General features: G+C 39.4%; 2 pseudogenes; one reads left to right on the top strand and one right to left on the bottom strand.

The window, feature by feature from the left end:
* Positions 1-1,680: 1,680 nt before the first annotated feature.
* LOC112392506 (ubiquitin-40S ribosomal protein S27a pseudogene) lies at positions 1,681-11,746 on the bottom strand (annotated as a pseudogene).
* A 13,685-nt stretch (positions 11,747-25,431) lies between these two features.
* The window catches only part of LOC112392508 (transcription initiation factor IIA subunit 2 pseudogene), a 125,509-nt pseudogene continuing 125,348 nt past the window's right edge, over positions 25,432-25,592 (top strand).

A 25,592-nucleotide genomic window follows, 5' to 3' on the forward strand; every position in this document is an offset into this window, starting at 1 on the left:
TGTCCCCCACCCCTCAACTTTCCCAAGCTTCGTGCTGGACCAAAAAGAATGCTATTTGCCAAATATAAGACAACCATGATTTGCCAAGGATATGAGTGCTGTACGTAGGGAGGCAGTTCATTTCTGTCTAGGGAAGGAGTTATCTGGCTTCACAAACTAAATTGCATTTTCATTGCCGAAAGCTATCACTTCCTTATCAAACAGATATTTGGGCTGTCTTTGCCAGAAAATCAACCTGATAAATGTTGCATACTTTTATAATGTTTCCTTCTGGCACCATAATGTTGTGACTTAGCTTGTGCAATATTTATGTGAGGTGAAGTACAGGTCTGGGAACTAACTTTTTGGGTCAACAATCAGAGGACTGTTATTAACTAGAAAAAGAGAATGTAGTTCCTCATAAACTTGCCTTCTCCATTTTCGATGGCAAGAAAAAGCTCTTACTGTACTAATGGAATCTTAAACTATACACACACACACACACACACACACACACACATACATATAGTTTATGATTTATAAAGATCCCTATATGGCTAGAGACATGTTTTTCTTAAATTTGGGAGCTTAGGGCATTTCTGTTAAGTTTCCTGTATCAGAGAATTTGAAGTGAGATGAATCCCTTTGCTTCTAGCACTCTGATAATTTTGTAAAATTATTGAGAAGAAATATCTTAGAGGGTTGCATGTATTACCTTTGAGAATCTGAAAGAAAAATAGGTATTTTAACTTCATTGCAAAAGTTTATTAAGTAGATTTAAATATCTTGTCAGCGTTGTTTTCTATTGGAACTCAGTTTTCTTGTCTCCTGTATGTTTTATATGGTATTAATGCTATCATTGTTATCACTACACTGTGTAAAAACTGGGATGGAGCATAAAGAAAGAGCTACTATCAAAGAATTTATAATCTAGTTGGTAAGACAGGGCTTAAACTTGCAGCTTTTCCCGTAATATATATTGGTAACATATGGGCCAAATTTCTGGTTCTATGTGAACTGTTAATATTGGACTGGGAAAGTCACATTTTAGCCTAGTGTATGGACCAGAGAGCAGAGATTGAGAGATTAGGGGTAGAAGCTGACTACTCAGAAAGCAAATATGGATATTCGCAACCAGATTAAGCAATTGCGAGACCCAAAATTGAGGGAGCAGTCTATGGGGAAAACTGATAGAAGAAAATGAACAGCCTAGTCGGGGAACAAGACAGATTTACTGGAAAATTTAAATTGGACAGCTGTTTTTTTTCCCCCTTTTTGTGTTGCCTTTCTCCCTTCACAGATCTAGAGATCCCCTTTTGGTCTTTGTCTTGTTGGCTACTGATAGCAAGTATATTGTGTGATTGGGAAAGGTTCCATAGAGGAAATGGGACTCTAACTTGAGTTTGATAGATTGGAAGAATTTAGACAGGAAGAAGAAGAAACAGGGCTGCATATCAGATGGGAGGCAAGTGGGGACTAAGTGAAGGTGGGAAGAACATGTGCCTGGGGCCCAGTGATGAGGTTATATTGGAGCAGCAGGGGATTTATGTAAGGGGGGTGGTGGGATAGGTGGGCTGGAGCCACATCGTGGTCAGCTTAAACAGTCAAGGCTGGATTTCATCACTCAGGCAGTGCAGAGCGTGGCTAAGTGTGAAGATTGACATGGTTCCTAGTTCATGTCTTTTATTAACTCTTATACTGTTACTTGCTTTCTGGTTTGTTGAAGCAGTAGCTCAGACAACATTTGACACAATAACGTCTGTCAAAGTGGCTGACCATAAAAACTGCAGACCACCTTCATCTGAAGGACACTCCCAACAAAGGTGACCGATGTTGCCAGCCTACTCTTATTTCTTTTATGCTTATTCTTTTAGGGAGTGGTGTAAGAGCTATTCTTCCTTTTCTTTGTACCACCACGAAGTCTCAACACAAGATGAAGGGTGCACTCATTTTGAAGGCTGTAGTCAGAGTATGTCCAGTTTCCTGTTGCTCGCCAGCAAACTTTCAAATATGTAGTATGGAATTGTTAGTCACCATGCTGTACATTACATCTCCATGATTTTATAATGGGAAGTTTATGCCTTTTGACCCCCTTGTATCCCCCTGCCTGTGGCAACAACCTATCTGTTCTCTGTATCTATGAGCTTGTTGTGTTTTTTTAAAAAAATCTACATACAAGTGAGATTATATGGTATTTGTCTTTGTCTGACTGATTTCACTTATCATAATGCTCTCAATGTCCATCTATGTTGTTGCAAATGGCAAAATTTCATTCTTTTTCATGGCCAAATAATATAATATTCCTCTGTGTGTATATTACATTTTATTTCTTTATTCATCTTTTGATAGACAGTTTGTTTTTGTTTTCATATCCTGGCTATTGTAAACATTGCTGCAATGAACATGGGGGTGCATATGTCTTTTTTTTAAACATCTTTATTAGAGCATAATTGGTTTACAATGTTGTGTTAGTTTCTGCTGTACAACAACGTGAATCAGCTATATGTATACATATATCCCCATATCTCTTCCCTCTTGTGTCTCCCTCCCACCCGCCTTATCCCACCCCTCTAGGTGGTCACAAAGCACTGAGCTGATCTCCCTGTGCTATGTGGCTGCTTCCCACTAGCTATCTGTTTTACATTTGGTAGTGTATATATGTCCATGCCACTCTCTTCATCCCAGCTTACGCTTCCCCCTCCCTGTGTCCTCAAGCCCTTTCTCTACGTCTTTGTCTTTATTCCTGTCCCGCCCACAGGTTCATCAGAACATTTTTTTTTTAAGATTCCATATATATGTGTTAGCATGTAGTATTTGTTTTTCTCTTTCTGACTTACTTCACTCTGTATGACAGAGTCTAGGTCTGTCCACCTCACTACAAATCACTCAATTTCGTTCCTTTTTATGGCTAATATTCCATAGTATATATGTGCCACATCTTCTTTATCCATTCATCTGTCGATGGACACTTAGGTTGCTTCCATGTCCTGGCTATTGTAAATAGTGCTGCAATGAACATTGTGATACATGACTCTTTTTGAATTATGGTTTTCTCAGGGTATATGCCCAGTAGTGGGATTGCTGGGTCATATGGTAGTTCTATCTTTAGTTTTTTAAGGAACCTCCATACTGTTCTCCATAGTGGCTGTATCAATTTACATTCCCCCCGACAGTGCAAGAGGGTTCCCTTTTCTCCACACTCTCTACAGCATTTATTGTTTGTAGACTTTTTGTTGATAGCCTTTCTGACTGGTGTGAGGTGATACCTCATTGAAGTTTTGATTTGCATTTCTCTAATGATTAGTGATATTGAGCATCCTTTCATCTGTTTGTTGGCAATCTGTATGTCGTCTTTGGAGAAATGTCTATTTAGGTCTTCTGCCCAATTTTGGATTGGGTTGTTTGTGTTTTTGATACTGAGCTGCATGAGCTGCTTGTATATTTTGGAGATTAATCCTTTGTCGGTTGCTTCATTGGCAAATATTTTGTCCCATTCTGAGGGTTGTCTTTTTGTCTTGTTTATGGTTTCCTTTGCTGTGCAAAAGCTTTTAAGTTTCATTAGGTCCCATTTGTTTATTTTTGTTTTTATTTCCATTTCTCTAGGAGGTGGGGCAAAAAGGATCTTGCTGTGATTTATGTTAGAGTGTTCTGCCTATGTTTTCCTCTAAGAGCAACATGTATCTTTTTAAGTTAGTGTTTTTGTTTTCTTCAGATAAATACCCAGAAATGGAATTGCTGATTCACATGGTAGTTCTACTTTTGAGCAACCTCCATATTGTTCTCCCCAGTGGCTGCACCAATTTACATTCCCACCAACAGTGCAAAAGGGTCCATTTTCTCCACATCCTCACCAACACTTGTTATTTGTTGCCTTTTTGATAATAGCCTTTCTGACCGGTGCAAGGTGATATCTCGTAGTTTTGATTTGCATTTCTTTGATGATTAGTGATACTGAGCATCTTTTCATGTAACTGTTGGCCATCCATATGTCTTCTTTGGAAAAATATTCAGATTTCCCACGTTTTTTTAAGTCGAATTGATTGTTTTGTGGCTAATGAGTTGTTTGAGTTCTTTATATATCTTGGATATTAACTCCTTATTAGATACATGATTTGCAAATATTTTCTTCCATTCTGTAGGTTGTGTTTTCATTTTGTTGATGATTTCCTTTGCTGTGCAGAAGCACTTTAATTTGATGTAGTCCGACTTGTTTATTTTTTCTTTTGTTGCCTTTGTTTTTGTTGTCAGATCCAAAAAATTATCACCAAGACCAAAATCAAGGAGCTTATTACCTACGTTTCCTTCTAGGAATTTTATGGTTGCAGGTCTGACATTCAAGTCTTTAATCCATTTTGAGTTTTTTTCCTGTGTGTGGTGTAAGACAGTGATCCAGTTTCATTCTTTTCCATGTGGCTGTCCAGTTTTCCCAACATGATTTGTTGAAAAGACTGTCCCTTTTCTATTGTAAATTCTTGGCTCCTTTGTCATAAACTAATTGACCATATATGTGTAGGTATTTTTCTGGACTCTCTATTTTCTTCTGTTGATTTATGTGTTTGTTTTTATGCCCGTACTGTACTGTCTTGATTATTATAGTTTTGTAATATAGTGTGAAATAAGGGAGTGTAATACCTGTAGCTGTGTTATTCTTTCTCAAGTTGGCATTGGCTCTTTGAGGTCTTTTGTAGTTCCATATGAGTTTTAGGATTGTTTGTCCTATTTCTGTGAAAAATGCCGTTGGAATTTTGATGGGGATGGCATTGTGTATCAATAGATGGCTTTGGGGAGTGTGGACATTTTAATAGTGTTCTTCCAGTCTATGAGCATGGAATATCTTTCCATTTATTTGTGTCTTCTTCAGCTTCTTCCATTAACGTCATACAGTTTTCAGTAACACGTGTATTTCTTTCCCACGATGTACATCGCAACCTTAGGGACACTAAGCAGCACTTCAGCGCTGTGGTTGGGGGGCATTTTAAACAGCGAGATCACCAAAGAAAAAGCACAGAAATAGAATGTGAAAAGAATACTTGTCTGAAGTATGACAGATGAAACAAGAAGGCAGAGCACTGTTTTGTTTAACCTCCGGTAAGAACATGTGCTTTGAGTGACTCACAGTTTTCACTGGTCTGCACGTCTGTTAATGACCGTAAAGGCCCTGTGAGTATTGATTTTGAGGTTACAAATAAATTTTATTGAGTAGGTGAATTCACAAATACAGAACCCACAAATAGTGAGAACCAACTGTATAACATTTATTGAGTACTTACTTGTAAGTCAAATACTGGGTTAAGAAACTAATTTTAGGTAAGCCCCATAATAAACTCATTTTATAGATAAGGAAGCTGACTAAAGGAAACACTGCTGGTAGGTGGTAGATTATGTACCCACACCTGTGGCTCTAGAGTGTGCTTATAAGCAATATGTTAGATGGAGGAGACTGAGACTAGAGGTGAAGTTATTCAAGCTGTCTCAAATAGGAAATGATAGGGCCAGGACTTAAATCCTTCCTCTAACTCAAAATCATGTTCATAACAGACTGTATCATGGAGGGGATGGTGAATGGGAAGAAAGGAAAGGTTGTAAATATCAGAACACAGGGCTTATGCCAGTTGGAGTTTTGTCCCTGGAACTATGAGATGTAATCTAGCAGTTCTGCAGTTTGGCTTCTGGGTGTTGCTTTGTCAAGACTCTAATACACAAAGGTAAAAACATTCATCTTGAGTTTTTAAAGTCAAAAGACATCTAATTTGAGTTGGTGTCTGAAGACATAGTGAAGTAGAACTGGGCATCTTGTTTTAAAATTTTTCTTTTTTAAAAAATTTTATTTATTTATGTTATACAGCAGGTTCTTGGTATTTAGCTATTTTATACATGTTAGTGTATATATTGTCAACCCCAATCTCCCAATTTATCCCACCGCCACCCCTGCTGCCCCCACTTTCCCCCTCTGGTGTCCATATGTTTGTTCTCTACATCTGTGTCTATTTCTGCCTTGCAAACTGGTTCATCTGTACCATTTTTCTAAGTTCCACATACATGCGTTAATAAACGATATTTGTTTTTCTCTTTCTGACTTACTTCACTCTGTATGACAGTCTCTAGGTCCAACCACGTCTTTACAAATGACCCAATTTTGTTCCTTTTTATGGCTGAGTAATATTCTATTGTATATATGTACCACATCTTCTTTATCCATTCATCTGTTGATGGGCATTTAGGTTGCTTCCATGACCTGGCTTAAAATTTTTCTTGAAGGAGGAGGGGGTTTTACTCTTTTCTGTCCGTTCTGTTGTGTCTCTTACTTTTGACTCTTAAAAGTTTGGAGATACTAGAAGGGTTAAGTAAATCTGGTGACCTAGAAAATTCTCTGGACTTCCTCTTTAATTTGTGGACTCTCTCTTTCATTTGTGAACAATGTTAAGGAAAATAATAACCTCTCCCTTTGAACAAGGAAAAATGGACACCTTTCTTGTGGAAGAGCACGTTTTTGTAGATATTTTGGGGGGGTGATCTTGAAATAGGCATTAGATGTATTATATATACTAGGAAATGTAGCCCACGTACATAATCAAGGATATTCACCAATATTTGGCTCTAAGAATGTTCTTTGAAGAGAAATGTCATCTACATATCTGTATCTTAATATATCTCAAACATTGGAAACAACCAAAATGTCCAACAATAGTAGACTTGTTAAATAAACTATAAATGAAGCACCGTAAGCTTATGCCAGTTGGAGTTTTGTCCCTGGAACTATGAGATGTAATCTAGCAGTTCTGCAGTTTGGCTTCTGGGTGTTGCTTTGTCAAGACTCTAATACACAAAGGTAAAAACATTCATCTTGAGTTTTTAAAGTCAAAAGACATCTAATTTGAGTTGGTGTCTGAAGACATAGTGAAGTAGAACTGGGCATCTTGTTTTAAAATTTTTCTTTTTTAAAAAATTTTATTTATTTATGTTATACAGCAGGTTCTTGGTATTTAGCTATTTTATACATGTTAGTGTATATATTGTCAACCCCAATCTCCCAATTTATCCCACCGCCACCCCTGCTGCCCCCACTTTCCCCCTCTGGTGTCCATATGTTTGTTCTCTACATCTGTGTCTATTTCTGCCTTGCAAACTGGTTCATCTGTACCATTTTTCTAAGTTCCACATACATGCGTTAATAAACGATATTTGTTTTTCTCTTTCTGACTTACTTCACTCTGTATGACAGTCTCTAGGTCCAACCACGTCTTTACAAATGACCCAATTTTGTTCCTTTTTATGGCTGAGTAATATTCTATTGTATATATGTACCACATCTTCTTTATCCATTCATCTGTTGATGGGCATTTAGGTTGCTTCCATGACCTGGCTTAAAATTTTTCTTGAAGGAGGAGGGGGTTTTACTCTTTTCTGTCCGTTCTGTTGTGTCTCTTACTTTTGACTCTTAAAAGTTTGGAGATACTAGAAGGGTTAAGTAAATCTGGTGACCTAGAAAATTCTCTGGACTTCCTCTTTAATTTGTGGACTCTCTCTTTCATTTGTGAACAATGTTAAGGAAAATAATAACCTCTCCCTTTGAACAAGGAAAAATGGACACCTTTCTTGTGGAAGAGCACGTTTTTGTAGATATTTTGGGGGGGTGATCTTGAAATAGGCATTAGATGTATTATATATACTAGGAAATGTAGCCCACGTACATAATCAAGGATATTCACCAATATTTGGCTCTAAGAATGTTCTTTGAAGAGAAATGTCATCTACATATCTGTATCTTAATATATCTCAAACATTGGAAACAACCAAAATGTCCAACAATAGTAGACTTGTTAAATAAACTATAAATGAAGCACCGTACACATGATGTAATAGCAAATGCAAAGGCTTTTGTATTTACTTTACATATATTATCTCATTAATCTTCATAGCAACTTTTGAGAACGTTTTAATGATATTAAAATATATTCATGACGTTTTTAAGAGAAAAAAGTTGCAAAACATGTACATGTATTACAATTTTTATATAAAAATGTGTCTTTGCCTTTCTAAAAAAACTAAAATATAAACAAATATTTAGTATGGTTTTCTCTGAGAAGTATGATCATAGATGAATTTTAGTTTTTCTTTTTACTAATATAATGGGTGAAAAATATAATTGCTTTCTTATCTTTTGCTTTAAAATCTAGTCTGCTAATCTTTGTCTTTTAATAGGAGCATATAGTTCATTTATTCAAATATTTGAATTTATTTGAATTTATATCATTTGAATTTATATCATATTTTATAGCCTTTATTTGGTCTATTAGTCTGATCTTTTATGTTTTTCTTCTTTATTTACTTTTTTCAGTTGATATTTTCATTTCTTTTTTCTTTTACTGGACTGTTTCTACTCCTTCAGTGATTACTTGTGAAATTAGTACATATACATCTCACTTATCAAAGTCTAAAATCAATCAGTGTCTTCTTTTTAAACAAGACAAGGCCTTTAGAGATAATTTACTCCAGTTACCCTACTCTTGAATTATATAGCGTCATTGTCATGTATTTTATTTTTATAACAAGACATTATCATTTTTATTTAATGTGGTCCATGTATGTTTTATTTTACTCATGTATTTTTCATGTTCTTTGTTCTTCATTCTTTCTGTATCTTTAACCTGCTATCTATAATTATCCTTCCTCTGCTTGAAAGACATCCTTTAGGACTTCCTTCTGCTGGTGGCACACTATCTTAGTTTTTATTTGGGTCGAAGTATCTTTATTTCACTTTCATTCTTGAAGGATATTTTGCCAAGTATGGATCTTGAGGTTACCAGCTTTCTTTGAGCGCATTGAAGATATGGTACATTTTTCTGGCTTCCATTATATCTTTCAGTCTAACAGACACCCCCTTGAATATAATTGTTTTGTTTGTCTCTGGTTACTTTCAAGATGTTCTTTTAGATTTAAGTGTTCTGCGGTATCTGTGTGATTTTCTTTTTAATTATCCTGCTTGGGATTTGTTAACCTTCAACATATGGATGACCTAAAAATAAACCTTTTCCCCAACGTACTTCCATTCTTCCAATCAGGACTGGAAGCAAAATGCTCAGCTGTTGAGTGGAGGAAGAAAAATAAAAGCTCTGAAAAAAAAAAAAAAAAGGGCATGATCATGGCACCCTTGAATCATGTTTGCAGCCAAACTACACACTACTTGAGTGGTCTGACAAAAACTAAGAAGCGAGTTTAAAGTAGTAGTAGACTGGTATCTCCCTCCTGCCCCCAGGCTTCTGACAGAAGCAAATGCAAATGCAGATCCCTTCTGGAGGAAACCACTTTCATTCTATTCAGGAAATTAGGCAACTTACTGTCATGGTTCTCTAAACATTTTAGGGCAAAAAGTCATCCAAAGTGAGAACCAACAGAAACAACATGTAACAGAAATGGGTCCATAAAGACTACAGATACTGGCATTCTTAGGCATAAAATATAACATTTATCATATTTAAAGAAATAAAAGACAAATTTTAAAATTCGTGGAGGGAGACCATAAAGAATATTAATCAGCCTTGTATTGAATCTGAAAGATGAATCATTTAAAAAAATTAATGTGTTTAACACATTAAAGATCTGATGAGCACATATGCGCTCTTCTGTCTGCTTGGATTCTAATTATATGGGAGTGGTGGTATTTGAGCCTACTTTCTATGAATGCCACTTAAAGAAAACTCATTGTATGTTACTTTGAAGAATGATAAACCATTTCACCCTTTTTCTGATATAATTCTAGAAATTGGGAGTCTTATATCGGCAAAGCAATGTGCTAGGTACTTTAAGGGAATAAGTGAATATATGTGGTTTGCCCTTTCAAGAAAACTCGAAACAATGAAAGAATAAGACACATATAAAAAGCTCAGATAAAAAATAGACTATATGTTATATGAGAATCAATGGCATGTAGGTATACAACATGGGGATTTTGGAGGGATATTAATTCCAAAGGCAATGCAATCGATAATAATGGTTTTTAGAGGAATCTTTTTTCAGGGTGAGTGCTGTTACTTTTTCAAAAGAAATTTCTTGACAGATCATTGCAAGTGGAAGCTAAGATCCCAAGTGTCCTGAATGAATTGCCCTACTCAGGACAAAGCAAGAAAAAAAATTTTTTTTTTTTTGGTTGTAAGAGGGACAAAGAGAGAGAGAGGGAAGGAGGGAGCGGGGGAGGGAGAGCTTGACATGGAGCCAGGAGGTGATGCAAGGTTGCATATTTCTCAGTGTAATTCCTCCCTAAGAACTGCTAAATCTTCAGTAATGCCCAAAAAGATTCTTAAATGCTTAATATAAATACATTTCCCTAGACTGAGTTGTATGTTCTGGCTCCAGTGAGGCAGAATGGAAATGTTTTTCCTACAGTGAAATGGGAAAATAAGTGACAGGGACTCATGGATATCAGTAGGTTAACTTCTCTGAGGAGAAGGAGATGCCAGATGACATCTGTGTGATTTTAAGAAAGCTCTTGGGAGAGAGATGGTTTGAACTGGGACCTTGAAAGATGGGTTAGACTTCAGCAGGAAGCTTATGGGGAGCAGTGGGGGATATTCCAGGAGGAAGAATGAGCATAAGCAAAGGCACCAAGGATGGAAGATGCAGGGAGTCGTTACCATAGTCAGCAGCATGCCTACTGTGTTATACAAATCAGTCTAAGGGAAAAGCAGAGACTGGCCAAACTTGACATGGGCTGGTTAGGACAGAACCCAGGACTCCAGTTCCCCTGCAGTCCACCTGTTACCGAGTCTAAGCTTATACTTCTCGCCACACGACAGGCCAATAAATTGCGAGATGAATTGTTGGGGCAAGGAATAGTGACTTTATTTGGAAAGCAAGCAGACCAAGAAGATGATGGACTAGTGTCCTAAAGAACCATCTTGCTTGGGTTTGGATGCTAGTTTCTTCTATAGAGCAAAGAGGGGGAGGTGAGGAGGTATAGAGTAAAAAAGGTAGTCAGTTGTTGCAGTATTTCCTGGTTCTGGCCAGACTCTGGAGGGGATGTGTTAATTTCCTTTTTCCTGCAACCATTCACAAGTGGGCCTGGTCAGGATGTTTCCTGTGAGCTAAACTAAAGTATTTCACATTAAGCTCAGGCATGGGAGGCAGGGTTCCTAGAGATAAGCCATTATCTATACTTTAAGCTATAGGCAACATCCCTTTAGTGATTACCTTATAGCAAAAGTGATAGAATACAAAGGTTAAAGTAAAAGAAAAAATCCAATATGGTGTCAGATTTGTTCTTCCCTTTTACACTCCTGGTGTGTAGGTGGTTCTTACCTTGCTGTTACACTTGGAACCTGGATCTTTGTGGCTTCTTCTTGTTAGGGCTGCTCCTAAAGGATTGCTTTCTGCCTCCTGCAAACAATAGCGACAGCAGACTGGGTTTCAGGAATGGGGTACCCACAGTGGCCCACCATGCCATGCCCCATCTCCTGGTTACGATTAAGTTATCGTTTGGCACATTTTTGCTTGGATATGGCTTTCTGGAGTACCTTGGGAGATGTCAAACTCCATAACTGAGCCCTGGAACCAAAGCACTCATGCACAAATAAGTGAAAGCAGACCTGTCACTGGAGCCTGCCCCCTGAAATATGGCAGCCCACATCTATGAAAGTTACAAACCCCACTGTCTATCACCCGCCATAGACTCTCCATTGCTGCTGCTTGTCAGCTCATATGCAACCTGAATCACTTGACACTGGGGAAAAGGTGAAGTAAAAGTGCAATAAAACCTTCTGTCGACTGGCATTGCCCTTGAACGTGATACTCCCTTTCAAAGAACAATGTTTGAAACAGCCTACAGTTTCTGACAAACATGTAATTAATGACCATCAAATGCTTTTGATTAAAAAGAGCATGAATCTAAAGCCACATGGAAGGTGAATTTCTCTAGTTTTTTTCCTTTTTAAGGCGAGGAAGTTGCTTGTATCTTTGAGGGTTATTTAATAACCCTAGAACTTTGGTTCAGGGCATTGGAAATTTTTCCAATGCTGCATTGCAATCTATGTTTGATTTGCAAACATAGTTGCTCCTTCACCAAGTGGCCACTCAACTGAAGTCAAAAGTTATCTGATTACAGGAAACTAACTTGATCATTCTGGTTACTGTCAATATTTTGTAACCTTGTTCCAACCAAGCACACTTGGAAAATTTCGGTTTTCATCTTACTGTGTATATACAACTTGGGTAATATTGCCTCAGTTTTGGAAAGAGTTGAAATTTGAGAAGATGCCTTTGAGGCCTTTCAAAGTGGTTTACAATTTTTTTTTCACTGTATGAAAGAGTTGCAGGCCAGCACACTATGGCCCCAGTCTAATATGATAAATTAGTGATGCAGACTGTGTTTAGAGGCAAGATATGGAAAAGTTCCTTCATGCTAATTTCCTGCCCATTTGTAATCACTAGGTCTTAAAATTCCCCATATGTCTCTGTCAGGTAGGTAAAAGGGCCCCGTTACTTCGCTTCTGCTCAGACATTTCCCACACCTGGTTTTTGGTACAGTTCTAGAGTAGGAAGAGAGGAAGGTCTAAGGAAACAAAACAAGAGAAAATGCTTCCAGTTTGCAACATCAAATTTCATTACACTGGATCGTAAACAACCCCAATTATCAAAGTCTGTTCACAGTTAAAGTTACCTTTTGAAAAGCAGTTGTGTGTCCATTTCCCTGGGAGCAGATGGCAGTTGTGTGGAATCATTTCACTGTCCATTTTGGAGATTTATAAGAAGAGTGGGGTCATGTTTACAAAGCCTTTTGCTTTCCTCACCAAATCAGTTCCTTGTCAGCTTCCAGCCAGATCTCTGGAAGGGGTTAAGTAGGAGTCCAGGGGGACCACTTGACATTTGCTCCACTTATGACTTTTTGATCTTGTTGTTTTTGGCTTTTGAAGGGCAGGTCCACATTGAAGTGTGTGTGTGTGTGTGTGTGTGTGTGTGTGTGTGTGTGTGTGTGTGTGTGTGTGTGAGAGAGAGAGAGAGAGAGAGAGAGAGAGAGAGAGAGAGAGAGATGGGGCTTGGTCGTTGGTGGAGGGGAGAGAGAGAGGGGGACTTGGTCTGCTTTGGTGTGGGAGAGAAAAGGAAAACAACCCCATGATGACAGGTCAGATGGAGTCAAAATAACTTATTTAAAAAATTTGAGTGGAATTACATGCTATGAAATGATGATAATAGGCAGGAAAACACCAGGAGACTCATGTGTGAAACCCTTTGTGAATAGGAATGTAAACCTTGTGGGTGTTTTGCTATCATTAACCAACACTTTAACATGGGCATCAATGGAAACCAAATTACATAGTTCTTTCTGAGCCATGGCCAGTTAACTAAACCTCGGGCAGAGGTGGCAGATACTAATGCTAGTGGCTCTTGCCACTTACATCCTGTCTTTGTGCTTTCAGGCTGCTGTAACAAAAATACCATAGAGTAGGTGGCTTATAAACAACAGAGTTGTATTTCTCACAGTCCTGGAGGGGAAGTCCAAAGTCAAGGTGCTGGCAGATTCAGTGTCTGGTGAGGCTGCACTTCCTGGTTCATAGACAATTGTCTTTTAACTGTGATATTTCTGGGGCTTCTTTTATAAGGGCACTAATCCCATTCATGAGGGCTCCACCTTTATGACCCAGTCACCTCCCGAAGGCCCACCTCCAAATACATCACATTGGGGATTAGATTTCAACGTACGAATTTTCTGGGGAGGGGAAACACACATTTAGTTGATGGCACATCCTAAACTCAGGTCCTCATCTTCCCTGGTAGGGGGTGAGAAGAGAAATGAGGGAGAGGGAGTGGGGATGGGGAAAGAAAATTTGCCTAAAGCATTCCAAAGCCTAAGTGTGTTCTGAAGTACCTTGAAGAGTCGGGTAGAGAGAAGGTGACAGAGCAGTCATTGCTGCTGTAACATCGGGATTTGGGATGTCAGGGCAGCAGGCACCTCAGCCACTGCCTCGCCCGATACTGCCACTGGTTGGCTGTACAGCCCTCCTCTTGATCCTGAAAGGATAATAAGATGAAGGCCTGGGTGTGGTGAAGATGGTCTGGTTCACAAGTTTTGTTTTGTTTTGTTTTTTGGCATTAACAAGTCTCCCTGTCTTGACCACTCTCAAGTGCAGTCCCTGATTATGTTTTGTCTCTGACTTCTCTGGGGTTGAGATGTTCTCTTGGACTACTGTAAACATCCTATTCACTTATTCTCAGACATGAACAGAATTGGTTTATCTGAGTCTCCCCAGTACAACACCTAACCTAAGCGAGGGTGAGAAGCCATGTTTAGCTGTGGGGAGCAGGGAGAGTCAAGTCCAGGGTTTGGTAACAGGAAAGCTTGGATGGTGAAAAGGAGGATAGGATAACGCCACAGGCGGGCACATCATGTGGGCAACTGCAGTCCAGCTTTTGCTGGGACTTGGATGGCGTAAGGGAATCTGATAGCTCCAACTACACCCTAGGACTTCACATTTATGCAATGTCTGCAGTAAGTAATTACCATTTATATACTGGTTTACAGATCATGAAGTTGGCTTGTCCTCGTCACAGGCCTAGAAAGTGGTCAAGGTGAGATTTTTTTTTTTTTGCGGTACGCGGGCCTCTCATTGCTGCGGCCTCTCCCATTGTGGAGCACAGGCTCTGGACGCGCAGGCTCAGCGGCCATGGCTCATGGGCCCAGCTGCTCCGTGGCACGTGGGATCTTCCCAGACCGGGGCACGAACCCGTGTCCCTTGCATCAGCAGGCGGACTCTCAACCACTGCGGCACCAGGGAAGCCCTCAAGGTGAGATTTGAACCCAGGTTTCTCTAAGTCAGGAAATCAGTATCCTAAATCCTTTTTCCTGGTCCTGAGGGACTTGTTGGCTGAGGAGTTTTTCAACATGTGCTTTAGAGGTCAGATTCCACCAGAGGCGGCGGCCTGGCCCTTTAATGACAATCCCATTTATACCTAGAGTTGAAAGGGTTTTGTTTTCCAGTGAATTTTCTTTTTTTTTTGGTGGGGGAGGTATGTTATGTGTGGCTGATTTAAGCAGAACCTGCCCTGGCTACATCTTCTTGATCCAGCTGCTGTGGACATCCATCTCCACACCCTGGGTTCTGAGTCCAGACATCCCGAGGTGGGGTGCCCCTCCTCTGCCTTTCATGTCACCTGGAATCTGCTCAGCAAGGTCTAGTGTGAGGGCTTAAAACTAATCTTCCATAGTTTACGAGCCCAAATCCATTTACAATGAGGAAGACCCCGGCTGACCAGCAGCTTAAACAAATGTCCGCCTCTATAGCATTCCTATGGCGAGACTCGAGTTCCACATGCATGATGTAAGCAAGAGCCTGGGCAGGCCTTTCTCCCACACGTGGCTCAGAAATCATTTAGAAAGCAAACAGAAAAGACAGCGGCTGGGCAGGCCACTGTTCCTTTTGCTCTGGGCCAGGCCTAAGCTCGCAGGCTGCTCCTGGAGGGCTCCTCTGATCTCAAGGTGCGATTGAAAACAGGTGTCTACCTAGTGCCTATAAAATATATACTGGCAATGGGGGAGATCCTTGGAGATTCTTTCAACTGGTAGAAATATGGAGATAATTCCCAGCTCCGACTCTACCTAGATCCAGGCCTCCAGACCCATCTCTTTAAAAAAAAAAAAAAAAAAAAATCCGAAAATTTTCAGGGAAACTGGGAGCATATGGTTCCACCATCCTGTTTTGTAGAAGGAAATGTGAAAAAGATTAGAGAGACTGTCAAAATGTCAGACTGGGCATGGCACTGCTGGGAAAGCGGCTCTCGTCCCTTGCCTTGTCCCCCCTCCTCCCCCGTCAGGGTGACCTAAGTGACCTTGGGCTGTACAGGCAAAGTGGTGACTGTGATTTGGATGCCAGATTTACCCGATTTCTATTTAGCAAATAAATCGAATGTACTGCTGCTCGTGTTTGGGATAAATACCCGATTAGTCTCTTAAAATATGACTACTACTGCCCATAAATGAAAGGAATTTCAGCTGGACAGTGTCTGTCCAGAGTGAGAGGATTGGGTTTCATCTTTATTTGTTGTCAGCAAGTGCTCCTGATGTTTCCTACCTTGCAAGCTCATTAAGCAGATGCTTGAACATGGGATGCTGACAACGCAGCTGTATTTCATTTGTAGATAATTGATGCAATAAATGTAATCACAAACGAGATATGTTGACTCATGAGCTAATTTGGGTGTAGATGTTACAACACTTGTGCAGCTGGAAATGTTTGCATCACAGAAATCTGTTTCAGATAAATGCACCCCATTCCTGTCCTAAGACAGAACAGAAAAGAAAAATCAAGTCATCCTGTATATCTAAAAATACAAAAGTTCATAAGTTATGGTCGGTTTAACCGCTGTTTGAAAAAAAATTAATATTAGCAATTTATTACACAAACAGGTAACATTAACCCCTTACACATTGAGGGGGAGCAAATAGAGGTGCTTGGACCTGGTTTACTAAGCAATTTGGTCTCGGCACCTGAAAAACCTTGGTTGGAAATGTGTGGATCCAGTGTTTTTCTTCTGCTTTCTTTTACTGCAGGCAGAATTTCTTTTTCATGGTCCATATATTTCCTCACCCTTTATCTTCTCAGATATTTAGAGAAGGCAATCTGAGTAGTTCTGTGTGGGAGGCATGGTTCTGGGACTTGAAAACAGTGGCTCTTGGGATGGACAGCCTGAACAGAAAGGAGTTTGTAATGTATGAGAAATACATGAGGAAGAAGCCATTATAATTAACCACTAATAGCCTAGGTCAGGGATTGATATGCTATGGCCCCACTGCCTGTTTTTGTATAGCTCCGGAATTAAGAATGGTTTTTACATTTTTGAATGGTTGCAAAGAATCAAAAGAATAATTTTTTTTGGTGACACATGAAAATCATGTGAAATTCAAATGTCAGTGTCTGTAAAGTCTTCGAACACAGCTACTCATTCATTTATTATTCTCTATGGCTGCCTTGGTGGTTAGTTGTAACATTTACCGTCTAACCCTTTACAGAAAAATTTGGCCAGCCTCTGGCCTAGACTAAAACATGACTAATTCATGCAAGTGAGGAAAAGCTAGACTTGATTGCAGTGTATCTGAAATTGAAATGATCTTCCAGTTAAGTGCACAAAGGGGAAATAGGATAATCACCAGATGTTAGCAGAGGTCCTTCTCAAAGGAAGCATTGTCATTAGCATATATCAGTAATAGCCTACCCTTTGTTCCTTATGCTGACATTTCAGTGGATCACACCCTTTGTATGCAAACACTATTTTTGATCTGCTTGAAAAATTTGGGTAATTCACAATTTTATAATCTTATTTTTGTACTCAAACTGTTCAACAAATTGTTTTCTCAATAGATGTTTTTAAAGGTCAGGTTCATGGAGGTATAATTTTCATATATTATATAGGTTTATAGTTCCTGAGTTTTGACAAAAATGTTTATTTACTTCGCCACCAGCACAATGAAGATATAGAACTGGTACATCACCTGAAGAAGTCCCCTCATGCCCCTTAGTGGTCAGTCACCTTTCCCCTTCCCTGGCCTCTGACTGTGACTGATATATTTTCTGTTCTTGCAGTTTTACATTTTTCAGAATGTCCCAGGAATAGAATCATACAGGATGTAATAGATATTTTAAAGTACATTTCAGCTCCCCTAACTGCAGTTTAGATGCCAATGAACTCTTAATTTTCCTTGGTTAATCTGGACAAGGAGTTAAGTTCATTATACTGTTGTCCGTATCGATACACTAAACTGGTGGGATTATGTTTCTGAAGTTAATATAAAATGTTCTTGCTAAGAAAGGAAGAAGATCTTGGTATCAGTTATACTCAATCTTACTGGATGGATTTTTTTTTGGTTTATATAATTTTAGACTTCTTTTAGTAGCCCCCAAATGATTTCTAAGATAGGTTTCTTTATGAGTGAAAATGGAGAACAAATTGTTTTTACAGTCATAATCTGTCAGGCTAAACCTTTCTCTTCACTTTATACTTAAAAACAAAAAATTATTTCATGGAGTATAGGATTGTTCTCCAGGAATGGGGAGTTGAAGGAAATCTTTTTCACCGTATACATAAGCAAAGAAGCAGAATACACGTGTATACATGTGCTTACACTAAGAAAAGAAAAAGTATTTCCTGTTTTTCTATATTGCACTGATTCTCTAGTCAGTTGAATGTGCTCGTTACAGGTAGCTGTTAATATGCTTATTGTCTTTCTAGACAATCCCACAACAAAGAGACACGTTCCTATGTGCTGACAATGTTGTGTTAGTTCGTGTGAATAAACTTTAAGAGTACGTATTAAAAGTAATTAATATTCAAGATCATCGGCCCTAATCCAGCTTCTCCTTTCCTCTCTTCTTGCATTTTAGTGTCTAGTAGGGTCACATACTGTTGCCCTTAGGAGACCCTTTTCTAATTGTCTAGGATGGGGAAAATCCACAAGACTCCCTCAGTAGAAGCCAAGCATAAATTTGGGTAATGCAGTGGGTATTTAAATGCACCAAAGGTCTTGCTAGGTTTGATTCTCTACCTTAATATTTTTATGCTTTTGAATATTTTCCCTCCAGCTCCCAGAAGAGTATAAAAAATAAATTCAAGGCACTATAAGTATCTTTCTCAGTGGTAGGTTCTTATCCAACAGGACTAGAACTTTTGCCTTCTCTTTCTCGGTTGGGCTTTGGATTAAAACTCAAGGTAGCAAGTTCAAAAATTGGTCTTAAGTTTTCATTTTATTTCAAACTGAACTCATGTTACTCCTGTTGAAAATTGTACTGACAGGCCTATACATATAATTTATGATATTTCCAATCAAGATGTTTAGCTGAATTAGAAACATTTGTGAACAAGTCCTTCTGCAGTTGGTTAAAAGGCCTTTTTTGGCTGGGAAGGGAGGAGTGCGTGGAATGTAGACGCACAGAAAGAACCCAGCATACCTTTTATTTCAACAATTGTTGATCAAGTAATTGACCGTAAACTGTTTACAACTGTGACCCTTGTTGCAATCACAGAGGAGGTGTTTATGGATAGACATTAAGCCCTTTTTAAAGTTGTTTCACAAAGTGCTGTTTACAGAGAAAACTTCCCAAAACATCTTGTTTTTCTCTGAAACATTATGTAAAGTGGGTAACAAGGTTGGTCAGATAGCATCGAGAAGGAAAGGGAGATGAACAAGTGAAGCTTTGCTTGTATTTTGGGGAGAACCTGACTTTTTCAATAATAATTCCATTTTCACATTTCAGATCTTGGAAAAGGGAAATTTCAAAATAAGGTCTGCTAGTAACATTTGAAAGAAAAAAAAACTCATCCTTTTAGATGGAGGCTATTGCATTGGCTTGTTAAATTGCTGAAAGAGAAAAATAAATTCAAGCAATAAATTCTCCCATGAAGAGAAATAATATGCCTGTGAGGGAGAAAATATATTTGCAACTGCATTTTCAGAGGGTTAAAATAAGATACGACAAGTTTACACAACGAGGTATCACCTCACCCTGGTCAGAATCACCACCATGAAAAAATCGACAAACAATAAATGCTGGAGAGGGTGTGGAGAAAAGGGAACCCTCTTGCACTGTTGGTGGGAATGTAAATTGATACAGCCACTATGGAGAACAGCATGGAGGTGACTTAAAAAAACTAAAAATAGAAAAACCATACGACCCAGCAATCCCACTACTGGGCATATACCCTGAGAAAACCATAATTCAAAAAGAGTCATGTACCACAATGTTCACTGCAGCTCTATTTACAATAGCCAGGACATGGAAGCAACCTAAGTGCCCATCGACAGACGAATGGATAAAGAAGATGTGGCACATATATACAGTGGAATATTACTCAGCCATAAAAAGAAATGAAATTGAGTCATTTGTAGTGAGGTGGATGGACCTAGAGTCTGTCATACAGAGTGAAGTGAGTCAGAAAGAGAAAGACAAATACCGTATGCTAACACATATGTATGGAATAAAAAAATAAATGGTTCTGATGGACCTAGGGGCAGGACAGGAATAAAGATGCAGACGTAGAGAATGGACTTGAAGATGCGGGGAGGGGGAAGGGTAAGATAGGACAAAGTGAGAGAGTGGCATGGACATACATACACTACCAAATGTAAAATAGACAGCTAGTGGGAAGCAGCCACATAGCACAGGGAGATCAGGTCGGTGCTTTGTGACCACCTAGAGCAGTGGGATAGAGAGGGTGGAAGGGAGACACAAGAGGGAGGGATATGGGGATATATGTATACATATAGCTGATTCACTTTGTTATAAAGCAGAAACTAACACAACATTGTAAAGCAATTATTCTCCAATAAAGATGTTAAAAAAAAGATACGACCAGTTTAAATCATACATTTACTAAAGAAAATACCAAGAGATTTTTATAAAAAGTTTATGTGAATTGTTAAATAAAAGAAAGGTACACTTATTTTTAAAAGAATGCATCTTTGGAAGGTGAAAAAACTTCTGGAACCAAATGCGTAGTACAAAGGGAAAGCACCGGTTCACATAAGAGCAGCACCCCAGTTGCCATGCATGGCTGACCTCACCTGGATGTAACAATGATGCAATTGATCTGGTATTTCTTGAGGACCCCATATGTGTCTGCACTTGCTAGTTGTAGAGAGAGACACTTTCCTTCCCTCTGATGAGGTTCAAAGAATTGAACTCGGTGAAGAGATAGCTGGCAAATTCAGGCATCACCACTAGCAAAGGAGTTAGGAAGCTTTGGCAACACTCTGTGTGTGAGGTGAAGGGAACCGAGGCTCAGGAGGTGGTAGAAGAAAATGAATAGACCAGGTAACTAAGACAGATTTGGGGAAGGGAAAATTGGCAAAACTAGTGCCTGGGCCGGGAGATAACACAAATGACTCTGTTTTTCAAATCAGAGGGACCAAAAGAAACAGGGTATTCCAGGGAGAGGTTTTTGATGAAGAGGATGCCAGGCTTAATTTCAGAGAAGGTGATTTTAAGAAGGTTCTGGAACATCCAAGGGGAAGTGCCCAGAGGTAGGAGTAATTAAACTATTGATGACTCTTAGGTTTATCTCAATAGTGTGTGGGTTTTGATGCTTAAAATATTAATCAGTTGGGATGTTGAACTGAAAGGCAATCATTTTGACAGTATGATGCACTACTTAGGAGCTCAAGATCAGAGTAAATCTCTGGAGAAAGAAAAGATGGGGAAACAAATATTTCCCGAAGGATCTACCAACTCCTGGGTAATAAGCCTTGTGTTTTTCATGCTTTCTCATTTTCATCTTCAAGACACTTAACCCTCCTTTGATTTAGGTAAAGATAAGAAGATTAGAAGTGCTCAAAAAAAGTGCTCAAGAAGGTATTATTCCTACTTCACAGGTGAGGAAAGAGAGGATCAGAGAGGTTCAGCAGCTCATTCACAGACTGAGATAGAAAGTGAGGTCTCCCAGACCTCTGAAATCCACGTGCTTTTTCTCCGCAACTGGCCTGGCCTATATTTGCTTTCACCTCTCAGTTGTGGTATTTATGGCCTTCTCTATATCCAGAGTTCTTTTAATAATTGCTCACTAGGTTTAAGACTTGCAATCCCTATTGATGACACTGACTGGTACCCACAATTACGTCCGAGAAAATGTGTTTCAAGGACCCAGTCATATCAAGTCCGAGAAAATGTGTTTCAAGGACCCAGTCTTATCAAGTCAGTAGCTGTCCATACCGTCTTCAGGCACTGTGCATACACTCCTCATTTCTCATGTGACTAAGCAAAACTTTCTTTTGGGCGACTTGCTCAATACCACAGGAAAGACATGTATTGAGCATACTATGTTCATGACAAGTTAGGTATGGAATATCAAAGTGTCTTCTGAGAGGGCTGGGAGCTTCTCCCTAGATGTGGACACGAATCATACACGTGTAGCAGGAAACTTTATTAAGAGACTCATTTTCATCCCCTTATTGTATTTCTCCCTCACCTGATCTACAAAGGTAGTTAGGCCTTCATGGGCCCCTCCCATAGGTCTTGAAGCATAGGCTGACTTCAAGACCCATGTCTTGCTGACTTTTCTTAAAGTCTTGGCTCATTGGAGTGGATGGGGAAGAATTTTATGCCTCATGACCTTGAAGGAGACAGTAGGGGACAGGGAACTCAGAAATCCCTGACCCCACCCCAAAAATCAGAGGTGGGTAAAAGAAGAGTGGGGCCCATCTCTTGGTCTGTGGCAGTGGAAAATGTCAGAGGGAAATAACTGCATCGTACCCTTAGTGAGGCTGCCTCTATGTTCTAGAACTCCTATCTCCGAGAATCCCTGTAGCCCACATGTGACTTGAATACAGAGCTTCCAACTGCAATGAAATAGACTGGGCTTGGACAATAAGGATGTTGGTGAGAACAGTGATGGGCCAGATGATTCATAATAACAGGCAGGTGTTTTGTCTTTCACTGTGACTTAGGAGTATCCTTCATTTCACATAATGACTGATGTCCACGGGGAACAAGCCAAGAGTCAGATTCAATGTTAAAGAAAATGGAGATCATTATTTTATACATCAAGGTCGTAGGTTGAAATTTATGTCTACTTTATATGTATGTAGATAGATCTCTGTATTAGATTCATGATTATGGATTGGACTTCCAGTGGGAGGAGCAGGGACAGTAAATGATGAAGGATTTTTACAGTGGGAGAGATCTTTAGGGGAAAAAGGAGTTCAAAAGCTTCATTGCAGATATTTGTGGCAGAAACTGTTAGTTGTCTATCCAATATCCTTTCCCCCAGTCTTTTGTTCTAGTCAATTCTAGCTAAAAAAACAAACAAACTAGTCCCTTGCAGCTTAAGTGGTAAAATTGCATATTTCTGACCAATAGATGAACATAGCAGAGCTCCTGGGAAGCCTTTTTTGTTTTTGTTCTTTTTTTAAAAGAAAGATAAAAGGAGCCAGACTTAGCATCGAAGACTTTTGCCTTTACTCCTCACCTCTTTTTGTTTGTAAAACACACGTGATGCTCATGGGTGGGATTAGCTATCTTACAACCTAGATGACAGAAGCCACATGCTAAGCAGGGTGGACCAGAGAAGGGAAGAGACCTGGGTCCTTGATCACATCCTTGAGCACTTGGACCAACCCTGGAAGGTACATTTCCGGACTTCTTGTTGGGTAAGGAAAGCCATAGCTTCTTGGGTTAAGCCATGGTTATTGGGTTTATGCTCTAGGTAGTCAAGTCCTAAGGATCCAGGAAGGCAGAGAGGAGGGACATGCAGGGAGGCACAGAGGTGGGGTTGGATGTGGCATATCCGGGGAGCAAGGTGCAGAACAGTCTGAAGGGTTGTTCATTCTGGCTGGAAAATGTCTAGTGAGGAGATGGGGAAGGACCAGGCAAGTATGGAACTGATTAAATATTACAGTGCTGTCCTTTTAAAATACTGGAAACAGGACTAACCAATACGTTTAGCGCTAATTGGGTTAGATCAGGCTTTCACTGATGATAGGCTTGTTATGGGAAAAATGGTTTAACTATCAATTATCAGAACTTGTCAAATATGCTTTCATAATGAAATTATGCATTATCCACTGCATTATCCAACAACTGGCTGATGGGTTTATCAGGGGGTTGGGCCTGCAGATGTTATGCTACTGGCATATGATATAGATTGTGTCTACACTACAGAAAGCAAAGTGGAAACCTGGCGATGATTTTGACTGATGGAGTTTTTTCTCTCTACTGACTTAAGCTTTATTATTCAGTTGAAATCATTCAAACAGAGGCGTCGTGAATCCCCAGGGAGCTTCAAGTAGCTTCCTTCATCTTTCTAGTGGTTCTTGGACTTGAGCAGGTGTCAGACTTACTTGGTGAATTTGTTCAATGCAGATTCCTGGGTCTGACCCTCAGAGATTGTGGTATAACAGGTCTGAAATGGCTGTTGGGAATCCTTACTTTTAACAAATGCCCCTGGTGACTCTGTTACGGATGGTTTTCTAAGTGTCGTTTGAGAAGCACGGATACATAGTCTGTTCTGTTCCCTTGTTTCCTTCTTCATACCAATGTTCTGATGATTTCCAGAAGGAAAGGAGTTTCTGAAGGTGAGGGTCTTATTTAATTTCCCATGACTTTATGTTAGTGGCTAGAAGGTGTCAGCAAAATGCACACTGTTTTTCAGATTCTCATACCTCCTAAATATTTTTGTTGTTTCAAATTCCAAAAGAATGCTGTTTATTTCTTTATTAAAATAATTATGTTTATTAACTACTAAGCTTGTGAAAATTCAGGAAGGGTTAAATAAAAAGTACAAATCACCGCTATTCCTTTACTTAGAACCATTGCTAGTGATTTGGTATATTTTCTTTTCTTGTCCTTCACATAAAAGTTGGAATCAATATGCTTAAAGACATGTATGCTATTTTTCATATCCTTCATGTTTTATCTTCTCAGACTTACTGATGTTAGGGTCCTGATTGCTAACATGGAAGTGAAGGTATTCTACTCTCTTCATGAATCTGCTGTTGATTATTACCTTATAAAACCTCTCTAGAATGTTTGTGCATATGTCTTTGTTTTATAAGGATAAGATATACTTAACAAATGAATGAGGTCTTGTTGGTTTAAAATAAGCAGCATAGTCATTTTAGAAAAGACTCAGAAGTTACTTAATGCTTTTGTGTGAATCTAACTTATAAGCAGCTCTTCTTATGTCATTTGCAGTTAAAACCTTACCTTTTGTTGTGGAATAGGATACCCAAAGTACCAGGCCACCACATCTGTGTACATTTATGACAATAAATGGTGTTGTAGTGAGAGCCTAGATATTTGGCTATCAACTAGGAATCTTTGGTTGCACGCAACAGAAACTGACCCTGGCTTATATAAAATGGGAAATTTACCGGCTGGATAGGAGCAGCTCATAGAATCAATGGGAATGCAGAAGAACTGGGCCTTAGTGAAGGTAGAAGGACAGTTCAGAAGCTTTAGGTGGCAGGTAATAAAGTGTGGTCTCTTTTGGGCACTCGTTCCAGAATGAGTCTGCACTGTTTTCCATCACTGGGTCCCTCCTCTAAAGAGACCACCGTGTTCATTGTTCATTCATTCATTAGGTAATGGGTGCCAGTCACTCTTCTAGGTTTTATGGTTACAGCAGTGAACAAAACAGACAGAAGCCCTACCCTCATGGAGCTTGCATTCTAGTTGGGGGAGATGATAATAAACTAATAAGAAAAAAGGCCAAAAATATTTAGTACGTTAGGTAGCAGTAAGTGTTATGGAGTATAAATGAAGGAGGGTATAATGGGATAGGGACCTGCAGCAGGAGGGTGATGCAGTTTCAAATAGAGTGGTCAGAAAATGCCTGATCTAGAAGGTGAGGTCTGAGTCAAGACCTAGAGGAGATTGGTGTGGATGTTGGGAGATGACATTTCCTTGCAGAGGAATAGTGTTGACTTAATCCTGCTGGTTGCTCTGTTGCTAATATACTGAATATACCAAAGGCTGCATCATGGTCACTGATAAGAAAGCTTCTGCAATCATCCAGCGAGGAGATGATTTGGGCTTGGGCCAGAGTGATCTTAGTGGAGGTGATGATAAGAAGCGACCAGCTTCTGGATCTCTTGTGAAGGAAGAGCTGTCAGATTTGATGGCCGTCAGGATATGGAGTGT

Source organism: Neophocaena asiaeorientalis, unplaced genomic scaffold (assembly GCF_003031525.2).
Source record: "Neophocaena asiaeorientalis asiaeorientalis breed wild unplaced genomic scaffold, Neophocaena_asiaeorientalis_V1.1 scaffold256, whole genome shotgun sequence".
In the NCBI taxonomy this organism is placed as follows: domain Eukaryota; kingdom Metazoa; phylum Chordata; class Mammalia; order Artiodactyla; family Phocoenidae; genus Neophocaena; species Neophocaena asiaeorientalis.